A 21555-nucleotide genomic window follows, 5' to 3' on the forward strand; every position below is an offset into this window, starting at 1 on the left:
GGTTGCTTTGCCAACAAATTGAATGGTTCGGGGTTTTAATCTCTTCCTTCCTGGCTTCTTAAGATAAATTTCCCTAATTATTTTTGTACAGATGGGGATCTCTTTAATAGCTTGAAGTAAAGGGACCTTTATGCAAATATTCCTAAGCTCAGAATCCGAACTAGACTCAGGGTCATTCTTCTCCATAACTAGACTCTCTGGATAGGGAGGCCGGTTTGAAGAAGATGGTAACTCTGATCATGTGGGAATGGGATAAATGGTGACATCTTCTTTCGAATAATCAGGAGTTTCTTCCTCATTTTTCTCCTTGATAATCACTGTGGGATTTTTTTATTTTATTTTATTTTATTTTTTAATCTGGTTTTACTACCCTTCCCGATGTCAATTGAAACTCATGAATCCCAACCAGCAAGGTTTGATAAGTAGGAGAAGGGAACGGTCCAATAGAGTGAATCAATTTTACCTCTTTATTATTAGGATTTGGTACTGATAGAGAAGGAAGTTGGGGTGGTTGAAAAGGTGGTGGTAAAGGTAATGGTGGGTTTGATTGACATTGCTGAGGTAAGGTAGGCAAGGATGATTGTGACATGCAGTAGGGTGCATGTGTAGGAGGATATGATGGAATCGATGCAGGATGGGAATAATGTGAATCGTTCTACCCTCTCCATCCTTTTTGCCAGCATTGAGGAGTTTGTCCATATTGAAAATTGTTACCCTGCTTCCAAGGTTGAGCGTGATTAGTGTTATGATAGGAATATGGTGGTGCATTATAACCATAAAAATGTGGTGAAGGTTCAGGAACTGTACTTGTACCTACCCGAGGCCAATTTTTCCGCGCTCCCATAGCATACAATGGCTTAAGTTCATAATCTTCTCCTTCAAATGCTTCTTTCAATCCTGGTATAGATGGGAATTCCTCGGTAGCATGTTTTCCTGCAAAAATTACACATTTATTATCACTCTTAACATTAGCAGGACACTCTCTTAAAAGTTGTTTTTTCCTACACTTTGGAAAATAAATAGACAACGACTCTTGTTCTTCTACCAATTTCTGTTGAAATTTCAAATAGTCTATTTGTTTGCTAACAATATTCATAATTTCAATTTTGATGTTTTCCATTTTATTTTCCAAACCAATTATCATAACATCTATAGATCCAAGTTTATTATTTCTATTTCGACTTCCTCTACTAGATCTAGATTGATTCTGTGAGAACTTCTTGCACGAGTCACAAATTTGATCAAAATCTTTTTGAGTAATATCCCCTTTTCATAAAAAATTCAAATTATGTCTAGAATCTTTAGTAAGCCCATGTAAGAACAAGGTTCTAATAGTACTTATGTCAAATTTATGTTTTGAACTTTGGAGGATATATAAAAATCTCTCTAAATAATCTTCCAAGGTCTCATCATAACCTTGAACAATAGTAAAGATCTTGTCTTGCATTTCTCTAGTTTTGCAATATTCCTGATATTTGGTAAAAAAAACTCCCTTCATTTGGTCCCAAGAAATTATAGTATTTCCTCCTAGTCCCATGAACCAGCACAAGGCTAAGTCCTTGAGAGTCGCGGGGAATAGTTTTAATTTCTGAGCATCTGTAAAGTAATCATAGCTCCTACATAGTATATCAAATTCAAACAAGAAAGAATCTGGATCCTCATGCACCTTACCATGGAAATGAGGAAGGGACAATGGTAGAATGTTCTTCATTTGTGCAGTCATCTCTGAATTCATGGTTGGAAACCCAAAGGTGGATTTTTCCTCATTTACCTGATTCTTGCAAGTCCCCTCAGCATGGTCCTCATGATCTGCCATTTTTGTACCTCTAATAGAACCACTCTCAACAAAAGGAGAAGGTTGACTATGGATCAAATTAGTCTTTCGATTACCACTAGTTTCCTTCTTCCCCTTTTTGGTTTGTGTCACACCTAAACTATTGTTTCCAGAATCCAAGTGGACAATTCCTACGTGATGAGTTTATGTCTATTTGGACTTTCTTCCTGCAAAAGAAGGCCCAATGTGAGAAAAATCTTTGGATTTGTCAATGTTTCTTCGGTCCTTGTTGGGATTCGGACCGCTACCCATTTTAGAATTCATCTTAAAATGATAACCAAAGAATGACAGAACCTTTAAAATTACAAAAAAATCTCAAATCAAATGCTTCAAATAAAAATATCAGCACTAAGAAATCCTTCAAAAAATAGAAGCACAGTATAGAAAAAATAATAACAGACTTACCCCTATTGCAGAGAAAAGAAAACCAAAAATTTCTTACCAATCTTAAATGCCTCCTCGGAAACGGCACCAAAACGTTGGGTGTCAACAATACTTAATTGTCAACCTGGGGCTACGTAAACTTAGAGGCATAGCACAGGAAATGCCAAGATTAATTGTATAAAATTCCACCAAATTTGTTTCGATCTTCCCTAATTATATATGTAGAATCAAATAAATACAAAGAAAATAATACCAAAATAATTCTGGTGTTGGAATCAAAAGGGAAATACTTTGAAAAAAATCAATGAAAGGAACTTCAAATTGACATAAACAATCTTGATCAATGAAAGAGAGAAAAGAAGATATCTGAGACTAAATGTCATTGCAGTCATAAGACAAAGAAATAATTAGGTTGTAAAGTACATTTGTCTTTGTTACAAGTTTTCCTTCTTGGTCTAAATCATTTCCTGCACTGCAACAACGTTCCTTTACTGGAATAGAGTTCCTGCACTGGAACGGTATTCTTGTACTAAAACGATGTTCCTGTACCAAAAGTATGTTTTGTTCCCACACTGAGTATTTTGGCTTCCATACACGAATTATGGGTTCGTGTACTAGGGTAATCTGTTCCTGTACCAGGGTATCAATTCCTACACCGAGACACAGATTCATGTACTAAGCAATCAATATTCCTATACTGAGCTTCCAAACTATTTGCATAAAATGTAAAGCGTGCTAAATAGAAATTAATTTGCAAGGAAAACTAGAATAGAGGAAATAATCACATAGAATCAAAATAATCCTTATCTAATCATTCATTCGAAAGTGAAAAGTACTTCAAAAGTCAAAGGAAATCTCTACTACAACATAAAGCTTCTTCATGTGAAAATGATAATCTACTCTAAATAAAAATCATCCCTTCTTTCCTAGATGATTGTTGTGATATTAACTAGATCTACATTTTTACCGAATAGAGGATTTAGTTCAAAGGTTCCTTCACTAAATTCCAGTCTTAAATTGAACTATTCCCACAAGAAAATAAGCATAGTCACAGATCCTCGTAATGTGGACAACATTTCGTTAACACTCAAGGAAGTATAAATAAGCTAACCCTAAGTTAAAGAGAACACACTTGCACACTCAGAAATGAAACACACTTGCATAAAGAAAATAGATCCACTTGGAGAAATAAACACCCTTGGTAGAAGCAACCCTCACTTGTAGAATTAAAACACACTGGTGCAAGTAAACTGAAACACACCCTTTTCAGAAAGAAAAATACACATCAAAGGAAAGAAATGCTACCACAACCTTCAGTAAATGAGCACACCCACACCTTCACACCTCAGATCCGAGTCACACGGTTTATGAAGAAGACAAAGATCTATTAGCTACATAAAAAGATGAAATACTTCTTGCTCCAACCCTACATATGGAAATATATCTAACACACCTTACGAAAGAGAGAGAATGATCTGGGTTGGATGGGCCCTAGCCAAGAAATTCGTTTCCATTTTACGAGATCTAGAAAATCAAATGCTCGAATAGTGCATCACATAAAATATTAGAAAAGGAAATGAATAATTGGCATAGATCCTTGTTTTAAACTCAGTAATTGCAAATGTACATCATGGATTACTAGATCCATCCTAGAGGTATGGTGACACAAAATTACAATATAAGCCAAAAATTCTCCAGAGTATTGCTACCTAGTTCTACTAGAAACCCTATTAAATATACATCGTTTGGCTTATGACCGAAATAGAAGTAAAAAAAATTATAACATTAGGTTTTTGGTTGTTTGATAGAAAGACTAAATTAGGGGTATTCGGTCAAAACCTTGGCCTCCATGTCCCATATTTTCCCCAACTCTCCGAGCCCAACAAAGTGCTCCTAATATTTTGGTGAGGAATGTGCGCGGATTGCTAAGCTGTAGTGGTCTTTGGCGGTGAACCGTGTTGACGCTGCTAGTTGCCATGGGTATAAGAACATGGACAGTACAAGAATGTTCCTGAACCAATACCATCTTACACAACAATTAATACTTTCGCTCTATCGAAATACCTTAGAAAAGAATATATGTAAGTTGTAAAGGCAAATAGGCTATTTAATATTTTTAATTAGTAATTAAGTTCATATAACCCTTAATAACGAAAATCATGAAAGAAGTGCAGGGAAAAGTGCAAGGGTTAGAAGAAGTGAAAGAATAAATAGGTACTAATGGTAAAACAGAGGGCTTAGGTAGTGTGCTTTGGGTAAAATGGAGATTAAAAATAAGGCAATTTTGATGACCAACACTATGCACGAGGACATTGGGGTATATCTTGATACATGGTCAAGCCATATATATTGGATACGTTGCCCAGTAAGATTATCTAAAGGACATTGTTGATCTGTCAGATGAAAAGAGCACATCTAAGTGCTATATAAATGTTGAGGACCACCTTTACTTCCTAAATAAATTAAAGTCTGAAGTCTGTTACTCTAAAGCACTATTGAAGCCAAATGTATAAATTTAAGGAAACTCTTCAGCAATAATTTATGCACATATTGTTGTATATTGCAGAATAGGATTCAAAGATTCCATTGCTTCTCATGTTGACACCATATACCACTTTATTTGGTACAACAAAGGACATTCTTGTTTTATGGCATGTTTGAGTGGATAGATCTCATGATGAACAGGTTTCCTGATGGATACTTCACAAAGACAAGATTAGGCTTGTGGTCTCCCTGAGTAAGAGGGAATAAGATTAGTAAAATATTTTCTTCATGAAGATATGCTAGTATCAGAGGATTTCTAAGTACTGCTAAGATCTCTATTGCTATTGTTGGAGAGGTAAATCCCCTCTACGGATAGAGGCGATCCCTACTAGCCCAATAGGGGTCTAGCAACAATCACACAATGCTGCCACGCATGTTCCTAGTTACAATTAAACAAGAAGTAAAGAGCACCTACTTGGATTCCTGCGCTGTCGTTTGACGGAGAGATGTTTCCTTCGCTCCTTCGCTTCAGCTGGTCACAATCCTCCGCGATCCCCGCGAACGGACACCTGCACACATGAAGAGAAAGCAAACGCAAGCGTGAAATCTAGTAAAAGTAACTATATGTCAGTCAGAAAAGACATAATTCACATTTATTCATTGCATAAACAAACGAGAATGGAACAATAATAGCAGTCATCTATTATTAATCAGAATAGAGAAGAGTACAACCAAATGTTCTGACGTCGATAAACTTCTCAGGAGGGATCAGTCAGCATGTATCTCAAGCATTCACCTTTGAGGATGGTTCTTCCAAGACAAACAACTCTCTCTCTCTCACACAAATGTCACAAACAAACTTCCCCAAGTAATCAATCACTTCCACACCTAACACACCAAACCTATAGCAGCAATCTGAGCACTATAAGCTCTGTACAATCCAAGCTAAGTCTAACTAGTTCCAACTAGCTGCTCATGGTAATGGTGGAAGTTTATATAGGAGAAGGAGTCTCCTAAAAGGGTGGAAGGATGAGCTTATCTTCAAGGGAAGTAGTTGCAAAAGGTCGAACAGACATGCCATAGAAGGGAGTCGACATTCACAAAGCTAACAACCAAGCCTGGAGAGATCTGGAAGGCTGGTTGTTTGAACAAATTCGCCCAAACTGGATCAGCGCGGATTATAGGGAGACTGCCGCGCTGTCAGCACATATCAATAACTGAACAAGTCATGTCAGCGCGGAAGAACACGGGAAAGGCGCGCTGTGCATCATCGCGGAAAAGTGATGTTCTTCCGCGATGGCAGCGCACGGAATACACTGGGAGGCGCTTGTCATCGCGGTTATTTTAGGAACAGACGCGCTGATGCACAAAACTTTGGAAAAGTGGGTTTTTAAGCCAGTTCAGGGATCAAACACTTAGTGATTGTGACTTCTGGACACAGCAGGGTGACTGACAGGAAGGCAGTGATAAATTACTGCGTAACAGCTATAATGGCTAATTGTAAGTTAACTATGTACATTCATATATACATTTATATGCTACAGGGTGGAGAAATGAGGCTCCCATTGACGAATTAGTCAGAAGTAGCCCCGGTTTTCTGAGAGCATCCTGGCACTATTCCCTTTACAAAAATATCTTTGGTTAAGATGGAAAATTGATCTCTGGGATCTCCTAAAGGTTTGGGGTACTTATTGAGCTATGATCGACCATAAGGTGAATGGTTCACCTTCCCCTATAGGTGCACGATGTACATGGTGAGTGGTTCACCTTCCCTTGTGATAGATGACATGTGTGTAGGGTGAGTGGTTCACTTTCTCCTATGGTTGGTAACACATGTGTGTAGGGTGAGTGATCCACTTTCTCCTATGGTTGGTAACACATGTGTGTAAGGTGAGCAGTTCATCTTCCCCTACTATTGATGGCATATGCATAGGATGAATGGTTCACCTTCTCTTGTGGATACCCTAGTGAGAGATGCATGATGAGCCCCAATTTTTGGTAACAATTTGGGCTCATTTGGCCTACTTACCTTGCTCAACCCTTCATCTTTTATCACTTATGCATTCATTTCTTGGTATATTCGTGTTATTTGTAGGAAGAAGGGCAGGCATTATATCTATGTGGCTAATACATGATGATTTCAGGTTTTTTGGCATTAAAGGGAGCAAAGACCACGCAGAAGGAGACAAGGAGACAGCAAAGGTGGCATTGCAGGTTTATAGGGAGGTTGTCTACAGCCTTAATGACCTCCCTCGTGATCTCCACCCTAACTTCGAGCTCCAACAGCTCTCCCCACCGAGCTTAAAGGCAACCAACGGGTTCTACAGGAACAACAGTTTACAACAGTTTAACTTTCAGTTGGACAGCCAAGCTCCACGTATTGAGGAAGCCAGCTGGATCCTCATCATGTATAAATATTAAGGCCGTGGCCTTTGATAGGAGCTTTTTTGAACTTTTGAACTACTGTTGCAATTTCTAAGCACGAGCTACAGCTCGGTTTTTGCTCTTTGTAAGCCAGTTTTGGCATGATGTTAGTAGACTCATGATTATTCAATAAAGGCAGGCAGCTTTGGATTCAATTCTGAGTTTTTAAGGGAGCTATAGCTCTCAGGTTAGGGCCCAACCTGAGAGCAATAGACCTCCTCTTCCTTGTATTGTTATTTGTCTTTCCTTTCAGCACTTTATTCCTCTGTCTTGCATTTAGAGATTACAGTCTGCTGATTTGATTTCTTTTATGTGATTGAGTAGGATTAGTTTACGGTTCAAGTGCTTTTAATTGCTTAGATTAGAGTAGGAGGATCAGCATTCATTAGAGCTCCAAGAAAAGGTTGACAGTGCACTCACTGCCATCTCTGTTTAGAGATTGGGGGTGAAGACCGTACCAACCACCAAAAAAAACGCAGTCTTATACTTTCATTCACGCTGCAACACAGTCATTTCAATTGTAGATCCATCCATGCATTCTGATCTTGAGCAGTACTTCTTCATTCCAACTCCATGCACGATTTTTCTCTGAAGTTTACATTGCTGTTCGTTGATTTAATAACACAGTTAGGATAGGTTGATGAATTCTCGGTTTTGTGCAGATTTGTTTCCTTTACACTGCGTTGCATCACTCTGTTATCTTCTTCTTCTTCCCAACCATGCCTAAAGCCACCTACCCAACCTCTGTTCAGCTCGTTTGTCCTCCAACACTTCTACTGTTCACGTAGCTCCATCTTTTTGGACTTTTCATTGCTTCCACCCGTCTATCCACCAACCAACTGTACCCACTCTTTCCTCATCTCATATCTTTGTCCCTGAGCCATCATAAGCTCCCTTTCCACCATACCTATCCACCCATACAACTCCTCCACTCCTCCATCACCCAAAACTCCAACCACAGAACATCCTGTAGAAGTTAGCAGACTTCCTGTAGAAATCCCGAGCTTCCTATAGGATCCCCTGCAGACATCCTGTAGAAGCTTGCAAACTTGGTTTCCGAGCACCTGAACGTTGTGGACTTCTGTGGAATGATGTTTTGGATCCCTTGGAACCTCTCCTAGCCCTCCTGACCTTCCCCAAGCTTTCTTTCCCTTCGAACTACCCCTGCACAGTCAAACCCTAATAAGAAACAAAATCATAATAACTCCAACCACTTAAGCAAAAATACAAAAACAATGTTCTTTTCAGTAGAAGTAGCTTAAATTCATGCATCTCATATGACTAGAAGTAATGGCATCATTTCTAGAAGTTTGCACTCCCACCATTGCATCATAGAGATTAGACTAGTCAAATTAGGGTTTACTAGGGTTTCCATGTTTTGTTGGCTTTCAGTTCATTATTGCAAAGTAGGTTACTTTCCTTTGAGATAGCCTTCGTCCATCATTTAGAAAGCTTCTTCTGAGAACATATAGAAGTTGGCTTGAGCCCTAGCGGACTTGTGCCAGCTGACCAAGTGACAGCTGCGACAAGAGCTAGTACTTGTGCATATAGCATCGTCGCTTCCAAGTTTGTTACGAACTACCGGGTTGATAAAATTAGAGATAGGAAGCTCCAGGAGTTGTAGCATTATTGCTACAATACTGGAGCCCACCATCTTTTTGGCGCCGTTGCCGGGGAAGCGTCAGAGTATTAGTAATTGTTGCTTTTCTTCTATTTTCTTACTCTTGCCTTCTGCTAAGTAGTTTATTTCATTTCCATTCTGCAAAAGTAGCATAGACATTTCCTGCTTTCATAGATTAGCATTTCCTTCTTTCATAGATTAGCATTTCCTGCTTTCATAGATTAGCATTTCCATTCTGCCATTTCATTTCTGCAAGCGTAGATTAGTGTTTCAATTCTGCAAGCGTAGACTAGCATTTCCATTCCTGCAATTTCATTTGAGCAAAGTAGATTAGTTCTTTCCTGCTTTCAATTTAATTCTGCATATTTATAGTTAGTTCTAGATCAATCTGTTTCAGTTTTGCAGGTACCACAGAAAAAAAAAAACAAAATCAATCAAAAAAGTCTTTCCATTTCATGCCTCGTAGGAACCGAGATAAAACAGGCAAATTCCTACCCAACACCCCCACCACATCACTGAGTCACCCTTCTCTCTTCTTCGGTGACAGTGATCCAGAAGAACCTATAGGTGAACCTCCTGAGATATACGAAGATCCTATAGCAGAAGAAGAATTAGAGACCATCCCATCTGAAGCTATGGCTGACAATAGAAGAGAAGATGAGAGAATAGAAGGTGCCTTCCCCATCCGAGAGACCAATGGAGAGATGAAAATGAAGAACATTAGCCCCTCCGCTTTACCTCACTTCCATGGACTGACTACTGAAGATCCTGATACCTTCCTGTTTGAGTTTGCTGTCCTTTGTAGAACCTATGACTATACTGAAGATGAGCAGAAGCTGAAACTCTTCCCTTCCACTCTGAAGGATGCAGCATTACGTTGGTTCATGGGCTTACCTGGGAATAGTATCACTACTTGGGCTCAGATGCAGCAAGCTTTCAATACCAAGTACCGGGACTACTGTAGGTCTAAGGAAACCAAGGGAGAAATCTTTCGGATGACCATGGGAAATGATGAGTCCTTAGAGGATTATGAGGAGAGGTTCCAACTTAGCTATAAGCGGGCCAGGTGCACACTTGACCCTGAATCCCTCAAGTTGGTCCTGCTCCGAGGAGTCCCTGAAGACCTCTTAGATACGCTTCACATGTTAGCTGGGGGGCATATTTACCAACTGCCTTATGAGGACATCAGGACTGTGTTTAGAAACCACTCCAGGGCAGCTCGGAAACGAGGTAGAGGAAACCCTCTCTCAACCAGTATGTCTTTGTCCAAACATGAGTTTGCAAATCAATTGGAAGATCTTAAGAGTGAGGTGAGATAGACCATTGCCATGCAGATGGACACATTCAGGATCCAGCAGAAGAAGGAAGAAGCTGAGAGAGCCTTGGCTATCTTCTGCCCTAGATGTACTAGGAGACACCCTAAGAACGAATGTCCATTGCATTCGGTTGAAGTGTGTTTCGTTTGTGAGGAGGACCATCCCACAAACCAATGTCCAACCTTACCTGGATTTAAAGCCATGTACCAAGGGACAGAAGCTCCCACTGAACCTCTCTATTACCTCAACCAAAGGAGGCCACAAGGACCTAGACCTTACCAACAGGGGATGCAAGGGGCACCTCAAGCTTATTACAGCCCCAACCAATCGACTCCTATGCCTTCCTGGGGTCCCCCTGCTCATCCTTCTTGGTCTATGCCTCCTCCATGGTCTTACCCACCTCAGTACCCTACTCCACCCACTACTCATTCCTATCACTCACATGCCCAGCCGTAGCCTCAGTGGAATTCACCTCAGTCGGGGTGGAGGCCCCTATACAACACTCCTCCTGCCATTTTGCCTCCACCACCAGTTCAAACTCAACCCTTACCTCCTGCTCCTCCAAGGCAACCTCAAATACCTGCTCAACCGAACCCGAACCCCAACAATAGACAGGCCCAACAGGTATACACTGGGGAAACATCATGCCCTACTTATGCTGTGGAGATCCAGGAGATCAATCTTCGATCTGGAAAGACTCTTCCAGATCGCCAACCTCCTCCCCCAGAGGATGAGGAAGATAAACAGGAAAGTGAACCAAAGGCTATTCCACCCTTTCCTGAGAGACTAACAGCCACCACACAACCCAACCGAGAGGAGGATAATCTCCTGGGTGAGCTCAAGCAGTTGTGTGTGAAAATACCACTTCTCCAAGCCATCAAGGATGTGCCTATATACAACAAACTGGTTAAGGAAAAGTGTTTCAAACACCCAGGCAGGCGAAAGAGAGATGCTTCAACCATCAATGTCTTAGGACAACTGTCTGACCTTATGTTAGGACAAGTCATCTGCCCAAAGTATCTAGATCCTGGGAGTCCTGTAGTAGATGTCCACATCAATGGCATCATCATACCTCACACTTTGATTGATTTGGGGGCTGCCATTAATGTGATGACCAGGGATACCATGCTTAAACTCAATCTTCAGGGTTCCTTGAGGAAGACCTCGACAGTACTGCAACTTGCAGATCACTCCACTGAGACTCCCGAAGGAATTGTGGAGGATGTCTTGGTCTCTGTCGACTCTTGGGAATACCCTGTAGATTTCTTGGTTTTGCAACCCAAGGCAAAGCTTACTGGATATCCTCTTATTTTGGGAAGGCCTTGGTTAGCCACTGCAGATGCTTACATAAGTTGTTGTGCAGGAAACATGACCATCAAAAATGGTCCTATGTCCAAGCAGCTAGTCCTATATCCTCCTGCCCAACCTTCCTTAGAGCATGACTTACCACTTTGGTTGGAGGAAGGAGAAGAGGATGAAGTGTACTCAGCACCTTTTTGCACCCTAGATACCACTAGAAGAGACCCCCCAACCGAGGATGACTTGATTGAGACCTTGATCCAGAATCCACCTTCCAGTGCACTATCCTTAGAGAAATTGGTGGAGGATGCCCAAGCGAGCACCTTAGTGGATCTTTGTACAACCAACCCTGTCACTCCCAGAGTCAAGAATGTGGAGTTCGGCCCTGAGAGAATGTTAAAGATCAGCTCCTCCCTATCTCCTTCCCAGGAAAAGGAGCTGTGTAGCCTGTTGGCCAGTCCCCTAGATGCTTTTGCTTGGAGCTATAAGGAGATGAAAGGAGTCCATCCCTCGGTCTGTACCCATCACATATACATCAAAGAGGGTTGTAAACCGGTTAGGCAACCTCAGAGGAGAATGAATCCACCCCTTAAGGACATTGTCAAGGAAGAATTGCAAAAACTGTTGGATGCCGGATTCATTTACCCCATCTCAGATAGTGAATGGGTGTCCCCTCTGGTGTTGGTTCCCCATAAGAATGGGAAATGGAGAATCTATGTGGACTACCGAGAACTGAACAAAGCTACCAAGAAAGACCATTTCCCTCTACCTTTCATAGATCAAGTGTTGGATGGACTGGCAGGAAAGAAGTTCTTCTCTTTCCTGGATGGGTTTAGCGGGTACAACCAAATCCAAATCAGCCCAGAAGACCAAGATAAGACCACCTTCACTTGTCCTTGGGGTACCTTTGCCTACCGAGTTCTTCCCTTTGGGTTATGCAATGCTCCTGCTACCTTCCAGAGAGCTGTCTTGAGCATCTTCTCGGAGCTGGTCCATGATGCAGTGGAAATCTATATGGATGACTTCACTCCTTATGGGGCCAACTTCCAGGAAGCACTGTCCAATCTGGGAAAAGTCCTAACCAAATGCATTGAGATGAACCTGTCCCTTAGTCCTAAAAAATGTGAATTCCTGATGACTGAAGGGACCGTGCTAGGCCATACCATTTCTTACCAAGGATTACAGGTGGATCCTAACAAAATTGCTCTCATCAAGAAGGTTCCACCTCCTCAAAAGGTAAGGGATGTTCGGAGTTTCTTAGGATTAGCAGGGTATTACTGGAGATTCATTAAGGACTTCAGCAAGCTAGCCTCACCATTGTTTGGTCTATTGGCAAAAGATGTGGAGTTTAAATGGACTGACGATTGTCAGAGGGCTTTGAATGAATTGAAGGACAAGTTGGTGTCAGCCCCAATCTTGAGAGGTCCAAACTGGGCCCTACCTTTCCACATCCACACTGATGCCTCGAACAAAGCCATAGGTGCAGCTTTAGGACAAGTTGAACAAAAACTTCCATATGCCATTTACTTTGTTAGCAAAAACTTGTCCAAAGCTGAACTGAATTACACTATAACCGAGAAAGAGTTTCTGGCTGTGGTCCATGCACTGAACAAGTTCCGACATTATATCACTGGCTACCAAACATTTGTACATACAGATCATGCTGCAATTAGATATTTAATGAATAAACCAGATGTTAATGCTCGTATTATTAGATGGTTACTTTTGTTGCAGCAGTTTGATTTGACCATTGTTGACAAACCAGGTAAAGAAAATGTTGTTGCTGACTTTTTATCTAGATTGGATTTGTCTGCAGATGAGGATGGGACAGTGGATGACCAGATGCCCGATGAACATCTGTTTGCTATCTCAGCACTCTCTCCATGGTTTGCTCATATAGCAAACTACCTTGTTTCAGCACAGTTCCCTCCGCACCTATCTTCAAGAGAGAAGAGCAGAATCATCAGAAAAAGTGCCTCATTTACTTGGATCGGGGGCAACCTGTTCAAGCTTGGCCCCGATCAGATCTTAAGGCGTTGTGTAAGGGAGGAGGAAGTCTTTGATATCCTCCTCACTTGTCATGATGGGCCTTGTGGAGGACATTTTGCAGCTAAGAGGACTGCCTTCAAGATCCTGCAGGCAGGCTACTATTGGCCCACACTTCATCAAGATGTCAGAAGATATATCAGCCAATGTGACCAATGCCAGAGAATGGGGAAACCAACTCAAAGGGATGAGATGCCTCTCCAACCTCAAGTGACTTTTGAGCCATTTGAGAAGTGGGGTATGGACTTTGTGGGTCCAATCAACCCTCCTTCGAGGCAAAGGTCTTACATCATTGTGTGTACCGACTACCTGACAAAGTGGGCAGAGACTAAAGCAATCAAAGCAGCAACAGAAGAAAAAGTGGCCGAGTTCTTAAGAGAAAACATTTTCTACAAGTTTGGCTACCCAAGAGAGCTAGTCATCGATCAAGGGAGCCAGTTCACATCCAACCTGGTTGAAGACTTACTAGCTCACCACAAGATCAAGCATAGGACTTCCACCCCCTATCACCCTTAAGCAAATGGGCAGGTGGAAGTCACCAATAGAGCATTAGAAGGGATCTTGACTAAGGTGGTGAGCATCAGCAAAAAGGACTGGGCAGATCGCCTGGTTGAGGCCACAACTTACAACACAACCTGGAAGACCACCACCGGCTTCACACCTTATGAGCTGGTCTATGGGAAGAAAGCTTTGCTGTCCATTGAGTTCGAGTACAACACTTTGAGGATGGCAGCTCAGCTAGATCTAGATCTCAGCCATGCACAACAAGAAAGGTTATTGCAGCTGAATGGACTGGACGAGCACCGAATGCAGGCCCTCCTTCACTCGGAAGTGGTTCAACTTCAGAGAAAGGTGTGGCATGACCAACATCTCCATGACAAGCAATTTCAGCCGAGAGATTGGGCCTTGTTGTATGACTCCAGATACAAAGATTTCAAGGGTAAGCTGAGAACCAGATGGCTAGGACCATATGCAGTGGAAAACTGTCATGACAATGGATCTGTTCTTATTCGGACCATTGATGAGGAAGCCATCCCCATGCTTGTCAATGGGCATCGATTGAAGATCTACAGGAAGCCTCTCTCAAGACAAGAGTTCATCAAAACTATGGAGAAATCAGTGTTGGTCATAGAGAAGGGTTCTGCCTCTCCTTCGGGCATACCCTGAAAGATCTAAAAAAAAAAAAAAAAAAAAAAAGTAATAAAGATCCTTGGGTGAAAACCTTTCTGAGGCGCCCAAGGCAGGTGGTAGGGGTGAAAACCTCATTGAGGCGCCCCTATTGTCTTTCAAAATAAAAAAAATAATAATAATAATAAAGATCCTTGGGTGAAAACCTTTCTGAGGCGCCCAAGGCAGATGGCAAGGGTGAAAACCTCATTGAGGCGCCCCTGTTATCTTTCAAAAAAAAAAGAAAAAAAAAAAAGAAAAAAGAAAAAAGAAAAAACAATAAGAAAGAAGCAAGGTCAGCAAATTCATAATGTAAAATTGCATGCAAGTTGCAGGTGTTCTATGGAGGAGAGGAAGCCTCTCAACTCAAAGCCAAGGATCCTTATCATGCTATCAGGAGACCTCACTAGCACCTCCTCCAAGAATACTCATTTTCTCCAAGGTATGTGCAATTTTATCACAGCTTGAGTCTTCTACAGGAAGATGCAGATTTTCTACAGGAAGGTGCAGACTCTCTACAGGAAACACAAGCTTTCTACAGGAAGCTATGTATTTCTACAGGAAACTTCCTGTAGAAGTTCAGGACGGCCCAGAATCCATTTTATGAGGAGATCTAACGACTAAGGATCGGTTTGGACGCATGCAAGCTATTGTTATCTCCCTTGCACATTGTTGTCACCTCGTCCTGCCATCCTTGTCGACATGCAGCGAAGTTACCTACACAAGCAAAGCAGATCGATGAGTTATCAAGAAAAAGCAAATTTTAAATGAAAAAACGCTGAGATCTCATACCATATCCATCCCAGTCATCCAGAAGCCCTGGGAGCGTGATCGAGAGGCCAGATCCTTCGTCGTGCAGCATGCACCCAAGGAGGAAGAACTGTTACAAGACATCCCGCGGGAGTCCTGTAACAGTTAAGCCCGCTAGAGTGTATACTATTCACAACGCTGGCCATATGCAATGGAAATGCGGACGCATGCAGCCAAGCATCAACTCCATCGTCGGCAGCCTGTAAACGTGAACCTCCGGGCCTGTGCAAATTCACCAGCAGTAGATAGATCCATTCATCATCGTCCAGAACCCGAAAAATCGTGTTGCAGCCGCGCAGGTAAGTGTCTCGACCCTTTCTTCCGTCAGATTGCATGAATTTTACTTTGAATTGCTTGCAAAGTGTGAAGTGAATGGGTTGAGCGGCTGTATGGCTAGTTGACTGGCCACGTCGACCGGTTAATGGTCCAGTCAGATGTTTGGGTGGCGGCCGTGACAAAAGGAATGGGCAGCACACACGCGAGAACAATCCCCGTCGGGAAAAACGGATTTAGCAAAAGAAACGGCGGCAGATCTGCTGGAGGGATGATGCGGTAGTAAGTGAACTCGCAGACAAATGATGGAACGACGTCATCCAACGGTCCGGCGGGGACAGCTCACCCCCGCGCCACGGATTTCGCCGATTCAAATCTAATCGGCTAGATTGCCCGCATGCATTTATCATCCACCGCTTGGAACTCGAGTGAACATTCAGATCCCTCTGCAGTTCGAAACTCCAAGCCTTTGGCTATCAGAACGGCTGTGAAGCAACACCGAGAGCAGAGACCAACTGCAATCTTCCCCAGGAATCACGCGCTGCTCCTACAGGAAAGCTGTTTCTACAGGAAGGCGGGTTCCTCACGTAAAAAGGTGGCAGATAAAAAGGTAACCCTGAACTCTCCATGCAATTGGTTTTTAAAGGTGGCAGAATCGTCGTCTACAGTCTGGTCGTAGAAAGTTGTTGCAAGTGTTGTCTGCTGTGCATAGACTGTCGTTCTACAGGATGTCAGTGTAATTAAACTGTGTTAAGGTCCTCAGGGATAAGTTTCGTGGATTATGTGCATGACAGAAGCGTAATTCTACGCTCTGTCTCAGTAGGCCAAATTTCTTCCGCATTCGCCACCTCTAGCAACAGTTTTTATCATGCCGGGTGGGTTTATTAGATGGGAACCCACTGATTCATCAAAGTTAAGAGAAAACCAGGAGGTGGTGGAGCTCTTCACACGGGTGCAATGGATATCCTTTTGTGACAATTTGCAGGGTTATGACGACGAAGTGGCAGAAGAATTTTTACAAGCTTTGAGGCCGAAATCCAAAACATTGGCCACTGTGAACTTCAGGGGCCTAAGCCTCAAGCTCACCCCGCAATATATCAGTCGAATTACTGAACTTCCGATGGGTTTGCCATGGGATAAGGAAGAAAGGAAGTTGAGCCAGCAGGCAAAGAAAGAATTCTTTCCACCTGAGGAGGAATTCACGGAGGACAAAAATGGGGTGCGTAGAACCAGTTTGCTGCCACCATGGAATGAAGTTAGCCTACAGATCATGAAGTATATAACCTGTGAAGGCCGTTTTAGCATCGTGTACGGGTATCACTTTAGGTTTCTCACTGAATTGAGACACCAGATTGACCTTCCTGTAGAAAATAAACTGAGCATTCCTTATTTCCTGCTGCAGTCTCTAATTGAGTGTGCCACAAAGTTAAAAGAAGGCATACCCGACTAGGTAGCCCACCATGGATTGATCAAACTTCTCGTGGAGGATGCGCTTCATTCATATAAGGTTCCCCTCTCATGGGAAGCATTCAGAAATTTGATAAGAGATGGAGACATAAGGATGTTGACTGAAGAAAGTGGTTCCTCCAGCAGTGAGGAAAAAGAATCAGTGGCCGTGGGAAAGAAAGAAACAGGCCAGAAGACCCCGATCACAGTGCAGAAGAAAGAACAAAGGAGGAAGCACGAGAAAAAGGATGACAAAGAAAAAGGTGACGCACCCATCTTGTCAGCAAGAGAGAAAAGGTTGCAAGGCAGAACGGACAAAGCTGAGAAGGTCCACATCAGCAAAAGTACCTCATCAGCACCCACAACCAAACCAAAAAGAAAAACTCATGCAGCAAAGCAAGCCAAGGTGATGACACCTATGTCTACAGGAAAGCAGAAACAGGCTCCTACAGGAAGCCCGAAGATTATTGAAAAAGGGTCTTCTACAGGAAGCCCGAAAATTACCAAAACAGGGTCTTCTACAGGAAGCCCGAAATTGGCTAAAACAGGGTCTTCTACAGGAAGCCTTGAAAAGGTGAAACCCAAGGAGAAGAAGGTGGACATTCTAGCAAGGGAGGAAGCAGCTGTACTGGCTAGCCTCAGCACGCCACCTAAGCCAAAAGAAAAGAGAAAGAGGGAGACTCCTCTATACTTTAAAGCTCGAAGAAGTGTTAGGATAAAGACGGGCAAGCCACAGCCCCCATCCAGCAGCCAAATCACTATAGGGGATGCCCCTACTTCACCCAGTGAGAGGTCCCCCTCGAAGATATCGGTCACCTATGAGAGGGGGAGCCCAAAAACAACTACTTGGAAAAGAAGGATAGACCAATCGGCTTCAAAAGCCCGGCTCAAGGTCAAGGAAACAGAGAAGAGGGAAGGAGCGGCACCCTCATCGCCACCAAGGGAAAAACAGGCAGAGCCACCCAGAGTAGGAAAGAAAGAGCGTATTCCGGAGCCTAGTTCTCGGCCAAGGACAAGGAGCTGGGGCAAAATTGCTCAAGGATGAGCAAATATTTTAGCTGGGGGGTGATGATGAGCCCCAATTTTTGGTAACAATTTGGGCTCATTTGGCCTACTTACCTTGCTCAACCCTTCATCTTTTATCACTTATGCATTCATTTCTTGGTATATTCGTGTTATTTGTAGGAAGAAGGGCAGGCATTATATCTATGTGGCTAATACATGATGATTTCAGGTTTTTTGGCATTAAAGGGAGCAAAGACCACGCAGAAGGAGACAAGGAGACAACAAAGGTGGCATTGCAGGTTTATAGGGAGGTTGTCTACAGCCTTAATGACCTCCCTCGTGATCTCCACCCTAACTCCGAGCTCCAACAGCTCTCCCCACCGAGCTTAAAGGCAGCCAACGGGTTCTACAGGAACAACAGTTTACAGCAGTTTAACTTTCAGTTGGACAGCCAAGCTCCACGTATTGAGGAAGCCAGCTGGATCCTCATCATGTATAAATATTAAGGCCGTGGCCTTTGATAGGAGCTTTTTTGAACTTTTGAACTACTGTTGCAATTTATAAGCACGAGCTACAGCTCGGTTTTTGCTCTTTGTAAGCCAATTTTGGCATGATGTTAGTAGACTCATGATTATTCAATAAAGGCAGGCAGCTTTGGATTCAATTTTGAGTTTTTAAGGGAGCTATAGCTCTCAGGTTAGGGCCCAACCTGAGAGCAATAGACCTCCTCTTCCTTGTATTGTTATTTGTCTTTCCTTTCAGCACTTTATTCCTCTGTCTTGCATTTAGAGATTACAGTCTGCTGATTTGATTTCTTTTATGTGATTGAGTAGGATTAGTTTACGGTTCAAGTGCTTTTAATTGCTTAGATTAGAGTAGGAGGATCAACATTCATTAGAGCTCCAAGAAAAGGTTGACAGTGCACTCACTGCCATCTCTGTTTAGAGATTGGGGGTGAAGACCGTACCAACCACCAAAAAAAAAGCAGTCTTATACTTTCATTCACGCTGCAACACAGTCATTTCAATTGTAGATCCATCCATGCATTCTGATCTTGAGCAGTACTTCTTCATTCCAACTCCATGCACGATTTTTCCCTGAAGTTTACATTGATGTTCGTTGATTTAATAACACAGTTAGGATAGGTTGATGAATTCTCGGTTTTGTGCAGATTTGTTTCCTTTACACTGCGTTGCATCACTCTGTTATCTTCTTCTTCTTCCCAACCGCGCCTAAAGCCACCTACCCAACCTCTGTTCAGCTCGTTTTCCCTCCAACACTTCTACTGTTCACGTAGCTCCATCTTTTTGGACTTTCCATTGCTTCCACCCGTCTATCCACCAACCAACTGTACCCACTCTTTCCTCATCTCATATCTCTGTCCCTGAGCCATCATAAGCTCCCTTTCCATCCTACCTATCCACCCATACAACTCCTCCACTCCTCCATCACCCAAAACTCCAACCACAGAACATCCTGTAGAAGTTAGCAGACTTCCTGTAGAAATCCCGAGCTTCCTGTAGGATCCCCTGCAGACATCCTGTAGAAGCCTGCAAACTCGGTTGCCGAGCACCTGAACATTGTGGACTTCTGTGGAATGATGTTTTGGATCCCCTGGAACCTCTCCTAGCCCTCCTGACCTTCCCCATCTTTCTTTCCCTTCGAACTACCCCTGCACAGTCAAACCCTAATAAGAAACAAAATCATAATAACTCCAACCACTTAAGCAAAAATACAAAAACAATGTTCTTTTCAGTAGAAGTAGCTTAAATTCATGCATCTCATATCACTAGAAGTAATGGCATCATTTCTAGAAGTTTGCACTCCCACCATTGCATCATAGAGATTAGACTAGTCAGATTAGGGTTTACTAGGGTTTCCATGTTTTGTTGGCTTTCAGTTCATTATTGCAAAGTAGGTTACTTTCCTTTGAGATAGCCTTCGTCCATCATTTAGAAAGCTTCTTCTGAGAACATATAGAAGTTGGCTTGAGCCCTAGCAGACTTGTGCCAGCTGACCAAGTGACAACTGCGACAAGAGCTAGTACTTGTGCATATAGCACCGTCGCTTCCAAGTTTGTTACGAACTACCGGGTTGATAAAATTAGAGATAGGAAGCTCCAGGAGTTGTAGCATTATTGCTACAATACTGGAGCCCACCAATGCATTCAGGCATCTCCATGTGGACATGTCAGTGGGACATGGTTCATCCTTTCCCCACATTTAGGGTGCTTATTCCCTGCAATTGATGGTTGACATGTCAATGGGATGTGGTTCACCTTTTCCCCACATGTAGTATCCTTCCTACAATTATTGATTAGCATGCATGTAGGGCGTGATTCATCCTTTAACATATATTTCATTAAATTTGGAATTAAATGACAAATCTAGAATTTCAAAATAACCAAAAACCTCAATTCTATTGATATCATTATAATAAAAAAATTCCAAATTTAATGAAATATGTGTTCTTTCCCTACTCTTGGTTCACATACATGTAGGATGTCGTTCATCCTTTCCCTACGTGTGGTTGTGAAATTGTTTGTAGAAAGTCGTTTTTCCTTTCCCTATGTATGGTTGTGAGAAGGATGTGGTATTTTCTTTCCCTGCTTGTTTTCCTGCATCATCCTACCCATGTAGTTCAGGACACATGGGATGTACCTCTCATCTGGACAATAAGTTGGGAAAAATGGATAGGGACTACAGTGGGACCATAGCACTACCGATGGACACATCATGTACTTTCGTACTCCCTATGTCTAGGATGTTGATGATATCAAGTATGATTTCAGTTCTTAACATGGTTATATGTGTTGGAAACACGAAGGTGGGGTGAATCAATATTTCTTTTCAATTGTTATATTTACTAGTTAAGATTCTTCACAATTACAAATAGAGAAATAAATAATAAGGATTTTATTATAAATAATTGAGGACACCAATCCTCTTTTACAAAATTTGAGTACAATGATATTTGCGGGCACCAACCCTTTAATCTTCTAGGCTCCAACCTATTTCCAAGCACCAAATTGGAATTTTGTGAGGCTTCGACCTCTAGGGATCCAACCCCTAGGGAACCAACCCCTCAGTTTTCTTAATAAATATAGATTAGTCACAAATCTTGTTCTGCTCTTCACATGTTTGTTTTCTTCAATAGAGTATAGCCAAATCTTTCTCCTAGTGCTGCAAGAATTTCCCTTACACTGATGATCTGAGGCTTCCTTCACACCTTCATGTGCTAGTTCTTCCACTGAGCTCCTCCACAAGACTGTTCTTCAGGTCAAGGTCTGCACTTTTGCCGAGCTACAAAAGATTTTTTCCTTCGCAAATTCATTGTAGCTCCGAGCCACTCACAAATGCTTGCTTCACTTGGTCCAACCCTTCCAAATGTGATTGTCCATAGAACATGACTTTACCCAAACTAAAAAATGTCTCACAGGTCCGAGC

The sequence above is a fragment of the Pinus tabuliformis genome, chromosome 1_2 (genome assembly GCF_031772625.1).
Source record: "Pinus tabuliformis cultivar Carrire ecotype Pingquan chromosome 1_2, CPIR1, whole genome shotgun sequence".
Taxonomy (NCBI): Eukaryota; Viridiplantae; Streptophyta; class Pinopsida; order Pinales; family Pinaceae; genus Pinus; species Pinus tabuliformis.